Raw genomic sequence first — 13,857 nt, forward strand, 5'->3', positions numbered from 1 at the left:
AGGACACATCCCTGGCATACACCCTTCCCTATTTTGAACCATGCAGTGTTACCCTGCTCTGTTCTGACGACTGCCTCTTGGTCCAAGTATAGGTTTTGTATTAGCACAATTAAATGTTCTGGGATTCCCATTCTTAGGTACTTTTAAAATATATTTCTGAAACTCTATATTTTAAAAGTATATTAAACTCCTAGACAAAGAGCTCTTGGGGCCTACTGGATAAGGAATGGTGCTGCTAATCCAAATCCACACAGTTCTCTGCAGGGAAAAGACAGACAATCACCTCCTTTGCCATTTACTGTTTCTGAAAACTGGCTGGAGGGTCATCTAGGTGTCAGTTCTGAGTCAGTTGTATACTACATATAGATCCGAGACAGTATATCTATCTCCAGTCTTAATCCATAATTTCACTGACATGGTTTTTTAAGACAAACATCAAATTTGTTGTCTAGATAAAACTTTTCTTAAGTAATTACCTAAATAATGAATCCACACGGAAAAAATTATCAACACTAATTCTCCCTTGAAGTTCCCATCCTGCAACTGCCTAGGTTAGTGGTATGAATTTCTACTCATGTCTCTCAAACTGCCCAAATTGTGTTCTTTCTGATGAGATTTAGCTTGGCTCAAAAGAAAAGAAAATAGCAAGGCTAAATGTCATAGTGGCACCAAGGACGTCACTACAAGTGATGTAGGAAAAAATGAAACAAACCACTGTCAAATTTGCAAATTTTTTGAACCCTTAAATTGTATTTCCCAATAAGCATTTTTCAAAGATTAATTTTATTAAATTAAACACTGAAAAGAAAATCAAAGACTGTAGCAAGTTATGAATCACCCTGTTTGGCTCATATTAGAGAGCTTAATTGATATGAAACGACTTCCCAAATGGTGCAACTATCTCATCTTCTGATGAAGATGCATATTAATAGGAAGTCTTTTATGCAAATAGTTGTCATTAAAATTTTCCCCTAAAAGTTCTTTCCAAATGTTCCACACTATGGCATTCTAAGCCAACTTAGAAGGTAATATTATTTTATTGAAAAACTATGCAGAAAGGGAGCACACTACAGGTTTTCTAATGCTGACTGGCATAGGAGTGAACTCACTTCATGTCACCCACAGAAAAAAGGCCATTGAACATCAGGGCCTCTGCTGCCCAGACTTCCCAAAGCCAAAACCAACACGCAAGCAGAACAGCACACCGCTGACACAGCCTGGTCTTCGCAGACACCCTTGCTCATGGAATCCCAAAGAGCACTTGAAAGTGCTTATAAAGTATTTCATTTCCTCCCATCACAGCAGATGGAGAAAGGAATGAAGCTGTCAATGATTTCCACTTACCTGGGTCCGCAATCAACACCCCTGCTACCAGCAGTCAGAACTCAGGAGACACACCGCACTGGATGATTCCGTGGTTAGGGACCTCATCAAGTTACTGAGGAACAATGCTGTCAGTTTTAAGACAAAGGTGTGTTTATTTTAGTCCATGGTCTCTTCAATCACTTGCTGTACATGTGAGAACTGGGGAATGAATGCACGGATGAGGATGACAGAAGAACAGAGCTCTGAGCTGTGGGGTGAGAAAAGAGGACTGAACACCCCACGCACTGCAAAAAGAACAGATAGGTTTGGAGAAAATGTAGCTCCTTAAAGGCAAAGACAGTGATGTTTTGTCTCACACACTTTGCGCCTATTATTAGGAGGCGCCATTCCTTAGAAAGGGACATCATGCTTGGAGAGGTAAAAGGTCAGAAAAAGAGGAAGACCTTCAAAAAGACGGACAGCCAGGTGATTTTACCCTAAAGAAACCATCACTGCCACCCAAGCAGATATATATGCACACCCATGTTTATTGCGGCTTTCTTCACAATAACTACGAGTTGGAAACAACCCAAGTGCCCATCAACAAACAAATGGATAGAGAAGCTCTGGTCTATTGACACAATGGAATACTATGCAGCACTGAAAAACAAGGAACTCATGAAATACTATACAAAATGGGTGACCCTGGAGGACATAATGCTGAGTCAGCATCTCAGTCACAAAAGGACAAATACTGCATAGGGCCACTGTTGTAAAATGGGACTGACATCAGGGTTGAGGGAAGACAGAAAAGGAGGGGAGGAATGATGTATATTGCATTGAAACAGATGAGGGAGAGAACTGTTTAAAAGGGATTTATGAGTGGGTATTCTTGTCATTACAGAAGTCCAGAGTGAAGGCTGGTTAGGGGGGTGGCTTGGGGGGGGGAGTGACTGCATAACAGTGAAAGAGTTTTTCTTTCTTTTCAAAGAGAAGAGTAAATTGGGGGGAGGGAGGCAGAGGGTGGGCAGGGAGAAAAGTGCAACAATGAATGACTGGAAACCCTAAGTCTCTGTAAACTTTTATTAAAATTAATTTTTTTTTAAAAAGCTGGACAACCATAGTCACTGCAACAATGGGTTCAAATCTATCAGAGACGGTGAGGATGGCACAGGATAGGACAGGGTTCAGGTCTGTTGTTCAGAGGGTCACTATGAGTCCTATTCAACCCAACAGTGTCTAACAGCAAGAAATAATTTGCAAGTCTTCCTTGCATTTCACTATATACTAAAAAAAACGCAGACCACTGATGAATCTTCTGACAATCCTGATGCCACATTCCTCCTCACAGAGCCCAGCCTCCCATATGATCTGTTCTACATACAGATTGAAAAGGTATAGAGACAGGATGCATCCTTGGTGTACACCTTTCCTGATTTCAAACCACTCAGTGTTTCCTTCCTCAGTTCTGACGACTGCCTCCTGGTCCGGGTATAGATTTCACATAAGCACAATCAAGTGTTCTAGAATCCCCATCCTCTCAAAGTTAGCCACCATTACTTGTGATCCACACAGTTAAATGCCTTTGCATTAAATGAAACACACAGACTTTGCTCTGGTACTCTTTGCTCTCAGCTAAGATCTATATCATATTGGCTGTCACATCCCTAATACCACAGACTCTTCTAAACATAGCCTGTGCCTCTGGCAGTTCTCTGGTGATATGCTGTTTCAGTCATTTTTTTATAATCCTCACCAATATCTTGTTTGCATGTGATACGATATTGTTCGATAATTTCCACGCTCTCTCAGATCACCTATTTTTGGAATGAGAACAAGTATCGATCTCTTCCAGTCAGTTGGTCAGGTCCTCCACATTTCTTGGTACAACTTGGTGAGCGCATCTAGGGCAGCATCTATTTGGTGAACTATGTCAATCGGTATTGCATCAAATCCTGGGACCTGGTTGTTTTTTGGTTTGTTGGTGGTTTTTTGTTGTTGGTGGTGGTTTGTTTTGTTTTATTTTGGCCACTTCCTTCAGAGCACCTTGAACTTCCTCTTTTATCACCAGTGCCTCTTGATAATGTGTTGTTTCATGAAATTCTTCTGTGTCAGCCAATTCTTTTTGGTGCAGTAACTCTGTGTACTCCTTCCATCTTCTTTTGATGCTTCCTGGGTATTAACATTCTGCCCACAACATCCTTAAGTATTGCAACTTGAGGCTTAAGTTTGTTCTTCAGTTGCTTCAGCTTGAGAAATGCTGAGTGAGTACCAGGCTATTCATCTGAGATGGGAGGCTGCCCAGCCTTCTGCCAAGCAACAGCGGACAAGTTAGCAGCACGACTCTCTACAGACCATGCTGTTAGCCTTCCAGAAGTCCATTTCACATCCAACATTACGTCACATGAGGTAACAGGCATGATTCGTCAATATTTTATTTAATTGAATTATCCTGCCAACAGCCCGAGGAGACAGGCTTGCTGCGTCTTCTGTTATTATAGAAGAAACCGAGGCCAGGCTAATGAACATGTCAGCATTCTAATCCGACAGCGTGGCTCCACAGCCTAGATTCTTTTTCCCCCTCAACCCAGCAGTAGGTTTTATTGCCTCCCTGGCCGAGGGGAGGTGCCCTGGTGATGCAGTGGATTAAGTGTTGGGCCGGGAATAAGAAGGGTTCAAATCCACCAGGTCCTCCTCAAAGGGAAGACAAGGCTTCTGCTTCCTTTAGCGTGTGTGGCCGCAGGAACCCTGGGAGCAGTTCTGGGTTGGAATCATACGATTCGGGACAACCGTTTTTAATTCAGGGGTGTTGGTGAAGAGGAGGAGTCCTTCATTGGTGCAAGGCTTGGGTATTCCTCGGTGTGGGGTCTTGAGGCTCTACTTTGGAGCTGGGAGAGAAGGGGATGTGTGGAGGTTCCTGGTGTTTGAGTTTTGGGGATGAGGGTCCCTGTCTGGTGTGGGAGATTCGGCCAGTGAGGACGCTCTCTGGTTTGTGGGAGCCCCTGCTGTTGGGGGGCGGGGGTCTTCCTCCAATCCCGATGCCACATGTCTCATCATTAGTATTAATGGATTCATTTTCTCCATGTGTCTATGCTTATCTTTATATTATTCTGAAGTAGTTTTGGGAAGGAAGAAGCATAAATTATTTTAATTAACCCATTATGCATCCCTGCAAGTTCATTTATTAGGTAAGAGAACTGGTCTAAGTGTCAAAATTAAGATTTTAAAAAACTGCACTCCTGGCCCAGGTTTTATCTAGCCACATCATTGTATTAATAATTGTAAATTCACTTGAACTTCTATTTGTTATCTGTATGTTAGATAGTTCTATTATATATTACTAGGTGGCAAGGAAAAAGGGTGTCACTTATTGTAAAAAAAGAAAAAGCTTTTACTGCCTTCATCTGGGTTTATTAAAGCTAAGATTGAGTGCCTAATAAATATTTATTCAAATTCTATTATATTAGCCAAGCATTTTCGTTCCTAAAAGAAATAAAACATATTTCCACATAAAAACTTACACATAAATGTTTACAGCAGAGTATTCAAAATAACTCCACAGTAAAAACTGATCCAGACATCCATGAGGCAATCAATGGATAAAGAAAATGTGGCATGACCCTACAATGGGATATTTTTCAACGGAAAAAGGCAATAAGTCACTGACCCATGCTACAACATGGATGAACCTTAAAAGTCTTAAATGGAAAAAAATCCCGTAACAAAGGACCATATATTGTCTGGTTCCATTTATAGAAAATATGGATAATAAATAAACACCAACATAGAGAGAGCTCTATGGGCCTGATGGATAGAAAGTCATGTTACCAAGTCAAAGGTGGGTGATTTAAATCTGCAGCACCTAAGCCTGGTTTTAATTGTTTTTGGTCAAACATTCTTCTAAGTGGGATAGCACTGGTCTGTCCATTTGCTGTACAGAGGTAACTCATGGTTGCTGCGATGCTAAACACTGTGACACTGATGTGTCAAATGTGACAATATTTACAGATGGTGGACAGTGTTTGGTGGAGCTCCCCAATTAAAACAAGCTTGGACACAGGAGTGGCATCCACTTCTTTAATAGCTTGCCTCTGGAAACCCTATGAACTTGGAGAAACAATGTAAGTTATACAGGTTTTCAGGTCTTTCATTTATAGGGCTGCCATGAGTCGTCTATGACTCGACAGCACTTAACAACAACACAGAGCGAGAATAGAGCCCATTTTATGGTTACTTTGAATGCATTATCTGCAAAAAAAACAATTGGAAAAATGACTCATGGTTGCTAAAAGAGAAAATCAGTGAAACTGAAGAATTTCCAATAGCACAGATTGACACAATAGTCAAAATGATGGATACACACAGGCCAGCTTCATAGCAATGATGGAGGACTAAGCAACATTTAGTTCTCTTGTACTCAAGGTCTGTAGGAACTGAGGGCAACTCATCATCGTTTGTCCATATTTATTCAATCTGTATGGTGAGCAAATATTTAGAGAAATTGGGTGATATGCCGAAGAATATGGCATCAGGATCTAAGAGAGATTCATTAACAACCTGTGTTACGCAGATGACACAAGCTTGCTTGCATAAAATGAGGAAAATATCAAGCACTGACTGAAGAGGACCAGAGACCACAGCTCTCAATGTCAGTAATTTCAAAATCTTCACCACTACACCAACTGGCAACATCTTGAGAGATGAAAACTGAAGTCATCAGTAATGTCATTTTCCTTGTATCTACGGTCAACACCCATGGTAGCAGCAGTGAACAAAGCAAAAGACACCTCCTGATGCTGCAGAGGAGACACCTACTGTCAGAGACCTCTCCAGAGTGCAAAGCTAAGAGCAAAGACCCCAGTTTACAGACCAAGGCACAGTTGACCTACCACACAATACCTTCCCTCAAGGGCTTCCTGGGGTGCTGAAAGTTGGGCAAAGAATAAAAATGACACAAGGATAATGATACCTTTGAATTGTAGTTTTGGCAAAGAATATTGAATATACTGTGGTTGTCAAAAGAACAAACAAGTACGTCTTAGAGGAAGTGAGACCAGGATGCTCCTTCGAGGGGAGGGAGGGTGAAATGCAGCCTCACACTCTTTGGGGATGTTGCCAGGAGGGGCCAGTCCTTGGGAAAAGGCATGCTGGGAAAGGCGGAGCGGTCAGAGAAAGGGGGGAAACCCTCCTGATGGGGTGAATGGGTAAGGTGGTTGTAAAACGGGTTGGAGCATGTTGAAGATTGTGAAGCTGGGGCAGAATCGAGCAAGGTTCGGATGCACTGTTCACAGGCCCACTATGAACACCAACCAAGCGTACCTACGGCACCTGACAACAGCTCAGGGGAGCTCTGAGGGCCCTGTGGTAAGAAACTGTGCTGCTAACCCAAAGTCACCACCAAAGGAACCCACCAGCTGCCCCGCAGGAACAAAGAGAGACAGCGTCCTCCACGGGACTCAAGGCTTCTGAAACGCCCATCCCAGGCTCAGTGAAGAGATGGTTCTGACTCAACAATATGGAACAACAGCAGAACTAGGAGCAATAACAACAGGAGGACGGTGTGTGTGCTCATGGGTGAAAGTTACTGCTCACAGTTCTGGAGTTTCCTGGAGCGTATACGTTCTAAGTTCAATCACTGAGATAGATTCACACAGTGACCGCAGCAATGGGCTCCGTGTGTCGGAGATGGTGAGGACGGCAGAGGACAGGACAGGGGTCAGGTCTGCTGTCCAGGGTCATCATGAGTTCTAGTCGACCCCACAGCACCCAGCAACAATAACAGATCTAATCATAGCAAAGGTCACATAACCACGTAAACACTCTTAAAAATATACATGGCGAATACCATGCAACACACAGGAACAATAATTTTGTAAATTACTACTAACTCGGGAGGGACTGGAGAGTATTATGCTGAATGAACTAACTCAGTCCCACAAGGATAAATATTGCATAACACGGTTATTGCAGGAGTATAAGGACCCAGGAGGAGTGGGAGAGGCTGGAAGCAGAGGGATGTGGATGTGCAGGGGGAAGAGGGGATTAAACACTGGGTTGTACAATTTGATGGGTGGGTGGGGTGAGGGAAATTGAAAGAATTTGTTAGACTTTGTATTAGTATTCTGTAAATAAACTAGTGGCGGGGGAACAAACAAACAAAAAAATTAGTTATTCACATGGATATATGGTAAACTATATGCCAGATTAATATGGTAAGAAACTGCACTGCAATCCCAAAGGCAAACAGTTCAAATCCACCAACTGTTTCATGGGAGAAGGATGGGCAATCTCCTCCCATGAGATTAACTGCCTCTGAAAACGTGCTGGATGGTCAACTATAGGTTGATGCCAACTTAGTGGTACATAACAAGAGCAGCATATACAAGAAGGATCTAGTAGAAGTTGTAAGGAAAAAGGTTGTGTGTTAGATTTTTAGAGCATTCAAAATATAAACATGAATGAGATTGACAAAGCCACAGAGCTTAAAGTCTGACCAAAACATAAGCATAAAATAATTACGAATTCTATGAAACTCTGATGAGGCTGAGAGAGGTAGCAGAACAGAAGGGGGTATAAAAGGTGATCCCAAAGATTACAACGAGATCTAAACGATGAGTAGATGCAGGCAATTCAGAATGTGGAGTAAGGGACTCTCTGTCAGGAGTGAGGGGACATTTCACATAAGTTATGACTGGACAGAGGCGTGTGTTCTGTTGTTGTGAGGGGTCGGCCAAAATCATCCCGTGTACAAAAGTCCTGAACACTGCCCAATTCCCACACCATCGAACAACCTCCAACTTTCTTCAGACCTCTCTGTCGTTCATTCGGCCAACCTATTCTGTCAGAAGTCTTCCTCTTTTACCCTGACTCTATACCAATGAGAGGCACACATTTGACACATCAGTGTCACAGTGGTCAGCATCACAGCAACCACGAGTTACCTCTGTACAGCAACGCACAGATCAGTGTGATACAACCTAGAAGAATGTGTGACAGAAAAGCAATTTGAACCAGGCTTGAGGGCCGCAGATTAAAATCACCCACCTTGAACTTGGTAGCATAATTTTCTGTCCACTAGGTCAACGTAGCTCTCTCTCTGTTGTGACACTGATGTGCCAAATGTGCTAACGGTTACCCATGGTGGACAGTATTTGGTGGAGCTTCCTGATTAAAACAAGCTTGGAAGCAGGAGTGGCATGCACTTCCGAAATGGCTTGCCTCTGGAAACTCTATGAACAGTGCTCAGGCCTTTCATTCATAGGGTCACTATGAGTCGTCTATAGCTCGACGGCACCTAACAACAACAACATACCCAAGAGAACCATATTTCTGGTCCATTCTTATGAACATGTCTAAAGTACGTGAGGTGAAGGGTTGCCGTGCTCAGTTTTAGAGACTGTAGAAGGCAGTGGAGGAGAATGTGGTGCGACACCATCGGAGAGACAGTGTGAAATAAAACACAGGGTCTCATAGGTCAGAAAATGAGCATCAAATTACTTTAACAGGAAGTCACTAACTGGTTGTAATTAAGTAGTGTAAGAGGCTGTCAGAGTCATCTTCAGCTTTTATCCTTGCCACCCTGTGGTGCGTGGAATGGAGACCAGTTAAAATTCCCTTCCTAAAACTTTCTGTACATACCTGACCAGAAAGGCAACAGCTTAACTGCTGTTCTGAGAAAGAAGGATATGGATTTGTTCATCACCGGGACTTGAAGGTAGCTAACAATAAAGTTCATAAATGCTTGCTAATTCTGTATTTGGAATTAGCCTCCTTTCAAGACATTCAGCTGATGTCTTGAAAATACTGTCAGGTCCATACTAACAACATAGTTAAGCATGCTATTCTGACAGTGTAATAGAAGAGGGTACTTGACAGAGTGGAAGAAATTGTGGAACAAAATTAAAAACCATTAAAATGATGAGGTTTGCTGATTTAATATAGGTTGGGGGAACCCTTGAGATGCTGCATCTGGTAATAACCTTACAGTCTGAAAGAAAACACAGCCCTGTTACTAAATTTCCTGCCAAACATTGGACTTATTATTAGGTATAGAGTAACACCGATCAAGTATTCCCTCCTCAGAGCAATCAATAGTACAAGATCAAAAGTGACCTGATTGCTCTGGGAGAAAGTTCAGAAGACACAGGAGGCAGAATGGAAGGATGAGAGGAAAGTGGACTCACTGAGCACAAGTACACAGACAACTGTCACACCTCTGAAACTCACATCAGAAAACAAACCAAAAAAATGTAGTAAAAATGAATGAATGAAAATCAATACTTCTCTGTAAATTTTCATCCAAAGCATATTCAAAATTATTTTTAAAAGGTCCTGCCAACTTGCAATCCAAATAGTGTATGATTTTGTTGTTCTGTCTCTGTCCAGTGGTCAGTTATTAGGTGAACTACTGGAAAATGCTATGAGAAAATAGATAATGAGATAGAAAAGACTATGAAATCTATTTTAAGGAACTCAAACCTGGGTGAAATGTATCAGATAAATGCTCAACTCCAAATCGCCTCTGACATATATGTCCTTATCTGCACATCAGGCCCCTTCCGTAGTTGCTTTCACATGTGTGTGCTTTGCATATACACAAACACACATAACTGAAGAAGTCTGAACTTTGCATACAGTTAATTCCAGGTGCACCAAGGAACATCAACGTTTTCTCCTGGTACAAAATGTATCAGATAAATGCTCAACTCCAAATCGCTTCTGACATATATGTCCTTATCTGCACATCAGGCCCCTTCCGTAGTTGCTTTCACATGTGTGTGCTTTGCATATACACAAACACACATATCTGAAGAAGTCTGAACTTTGCATACAGTTAATTCCAGGTGCACCAAGGAACATCAATGTTTTCTCCTGGTACAACTAATGTTGTACATCAAAACGACCTGAGAAAGAAAATTATTATTAGGAGAAAAGTACTTAGTGTGAATAAAAATACTTTTTCCTTGTGTATGCAGATTTTCTTCTTCATTATCCTACCTCTGCGGCACAATATACAGTGTCAGCCTAATTCAAAGTTTGCTACTTCTTCACAAAATAAAAAATGATAAAACAAAAATTTGTCACAGACCGTGAGAAATGCTCGGTACTCTTCATGCAGTATTAATCATCTGGCATAATTTGTATCACAGTTCCAAGATGCTCTTTGAAAGTCCTCACATTCTAACCTCATTTTTTGGCCTCTGAGCAAGAAAGGAAATCTATTAAATGCAAAACCTATATACAGAAGAGCAGCATGTTCACATGGAAGTGATAGTGCATGTGGTTTGCTTTCCACATGCTTATTGTAGGAAAGAGGCTTACTGGATAGGAGGGTGGAAAGATGCAGAATTAGGAATTTGATTTAAATTGTGTTCTGATAGGACTCTTGTGGTTTGTGATATTTTTAATCAAGCAGGTACGTTGTTGCTGTGTAGCACTGAGTCAGAACCAGTCCACAGCTGACCTTCCAGTGAGTTTGCAGAGGAAATTACTCATGTTTCTCTCACAGAGCAGCTGGTAGATCCGAACCACTTATCTCTGCACTGGGAGCAGAGCTCCTTACCACAAGTCAGAGGTCCCTATTATGAGAATGATATAAAAGAATAATAGAGGCATGATGCTGGGAAGGGTGGAGGGTCTGCAAAGGAGTGGAAGACCCTCAAACAGGTGGAATGTTATGGTGACTGCTGCGAGGGGCTCGTGTGTGTCAGGAAGTATTAGGATGGCACAGGATGAAACAGGGTTCAGATCTTTTGTTCACAAGGTTGCTAGGAGTCATACGCGACTTGATGGCACCAAAAAAACATTTCCAAAATACATTTTCAATATCCCTTTTACCATTTAGCATGGAGGTTTATAAATAGGCCTTATTGTTGCTGTTGGGTGCTGTCCAAGGGGCTCTAACAGAGACTTAACGGACAACAGAAGCAAACACAGCCATCCCTGTGCCGTCCACACAATCACCGCCTGGCTCAGCCGACTGAGGGCTTTGGCCTCTAGGCCATGCAATCTCATTGAACATCTGCCTCTTTTTCACTGACTCTATACAAAATATGACGTCTCTCTTTAGGCTCTGAATGAACCTTCCAAAAAGTGTCCAGAGGACAAGACAGAGTCTCACCACACTGGCCGGTATTTCTTCCAGGACAGATTTGTTCATTCTTCCCACAGCTGATGGGATAGTAAATATTTGTTGTCAACACCATAATTTAAAGGTGACAATTCGGCCTTGGTCTTCCTTATTCGTTATTCAGCACTTCAATGTCTCTGACATTATGGCTAAGGAGCATCTTAATCATCAAAGTCACCACTTTGCTTGTTCACTTGTTAAAAATCATTCACATGCATTGGGTTTCATGAATGTACATTGAGTTTTATACAATCTTTCATTTACACTGCAATTTGTTTGTGTATATTGGAGGGATTTTATTCTTCCCTTAAAATCACCTTAACATTTCGTAAAAACACTTCATGGCTTCTAAAAATTTTTAAAAGAATTATTTTGCAGTAGAATTGTTCAATGCAATGAATCATTTCATTCCTGGTTTGTTTGCTTGTTTGTTTTCCATGAATGTTTTACGTGGACCAACACGCTTGGTACCAGAATCCAGGAAATCAAAAGGTGAATTGCATTGGGAAAGTCTGCTGTTAGGGACTTCTCCAGAGTACTGAAGAGCAATGATGTCAGTCTGGAGACTAAGGCGTGCTTGATTGAGGCCATCATCTTCGCAACTACTTGCTATGCATCAGAAATCTGGACAACGACTAAGGATGATAGAAGGAAAATTGATGTCTTTGGTTGTGGTGCTGGAGAAGAGTATTGAAAATACCATGGATTTCTAGGAGAACAAACAGGTTTGTCCTGGAGAGGGTGATACCAGACTGCTCCTTGGAGGCAAGGATTCTAAAGCTTTGTCTGACACACTTTGGTCAAGTTGTAAGGAGGGACCAATCCTTGGAGAGAGACATCATGCTTGGGAGCATGGAGGGACAACACATGAGAGGAAGACCCTCAATGAGATGGACTGACTCAGTGACGGGGGTTTTGGAGGTAGGCGTGTCAGAGCTAATAAGGTTGGCTCAGGATGGAGCAGGGTTCAGAACTGTTATACACAGGATCACTATGAGTTGCAGGTGACTCGACAACACATAACAACATCTTATAAAATGTTACGTAAAGTCTCTGAATATCACTGAAAAGACAACACCTTTTTGTCAGCTACAATATTAGTATTATAATTAATGTTATAAAAGAAAGCAGATACTAATGGTTGAATGAAAATCAATTTGCTTGGTAAACTTTAGCTCAAATAACAAGAAAAACTCCCTGTGAGGGTCTTGATGGCACATAACAATAACAACAAAGTAAAATGAAATCCTTGAAAATGTGAATGTTTTATGTGTTTATCATGAAGTTGCTTATTTGTTTATTTGGGAAGACTTCTGTTTTTTGTTTTGTTTTTTTGTTTTGTTTTGTTTTCATTTTGAGCTGTCAGTCACCCTGAAGACTTTCCTTTGCATCAGTAAAGGCTACAACTTTTCTTTATTTTCAACTAGTTAGCTTGTATCATTCTGCATATCCCAAGTTGTTAATGAGTCTTGTTCAAAACCTGATATTGTATTCTTATTCAAATAGGCCAGATTCTGCATTATTTGTTCCACTTAGAGACCGAAGAGGTGTGGTTTAAATGACACAGTGTGCCCTTGTTCTGTTTGGACGCAGCTTCTAGGACCCCAGGTACACGTGGTGCATGAACACAGTGAGGTGGTCCAGAAGGCCTGCTCTTCACAAGCTTGTCGACAACTGGTTTAGTCCACACAGTCAAATAGTTTTGGATAGCTTAAAAAAAATAACCCCCAAGAAATCACAAGTATATATTTATCTGGAATTCTCTGCTTTCAGCCAAGATTCATTTGACATCAGCAATGATATACTTTATTCAATGTCCTCTTCTGAAATCAGCTTAAATTTCTGGTAATTATTTGTCAGGGTACCATTGCAGTTGTTTGTCACTATCATTGTTATCTTCAGCAAAATTGTACTTGCATATGATATTACTGAAACAGGCTGGATGAATACAAATATAAATCTATTCTTGCCAGTTGGCCAGGTGTCTGTCTTCTTAATTTCTCGTCATAGATGATGATGTTACAGCACAGCATCTGTTTGCTGAAACATCTCCATTCCATAAACTCCTGGAACTTTCTTTTTCAGTAGTGCATTCATGAGAGCTGAGACTCCTTCTTTTGCTGCCATTGATTCTTGATAGACTTCTTGAAATACTTAAACATCAATCTTTCATGGTACAATGACTATGTATTATTCCATTTTCTTGTCATGCTTCCGGATCTTACTGTATTTTACTCATAGAATCATTCAGTATTAGAGGATAAGTTTTTAATTTCAACAAAGAAAAAAGTCAAAGTTTTTTTGCTTTTCCAATTCCTTTAAATAAGTTTTTCCTTTTAAAATTTTTTTCTATTGATTTGCTTACAAAATTTGTATACACTGGGTTTCACACTACTCTTCAGAGTCTCTTATGACATCCAATT

Source organism: Elephantulus edwardii, unplaced genomic scaffold (assembly GCF_000299155.1).
Source record: "Elephantulus edwardii isolate Elephantulus edwardi_28Jun2011 unplaced genomic scaffold, EleEdw1.0 scaffold00235, whole genome shotgun sequence".
Lineage (NCBI taxonomy): Eukaryota > Metazoa > Chordata > Mammalia > Macroscelidea > Macroscelididae > Elephantulus > Elephantulus edwardii.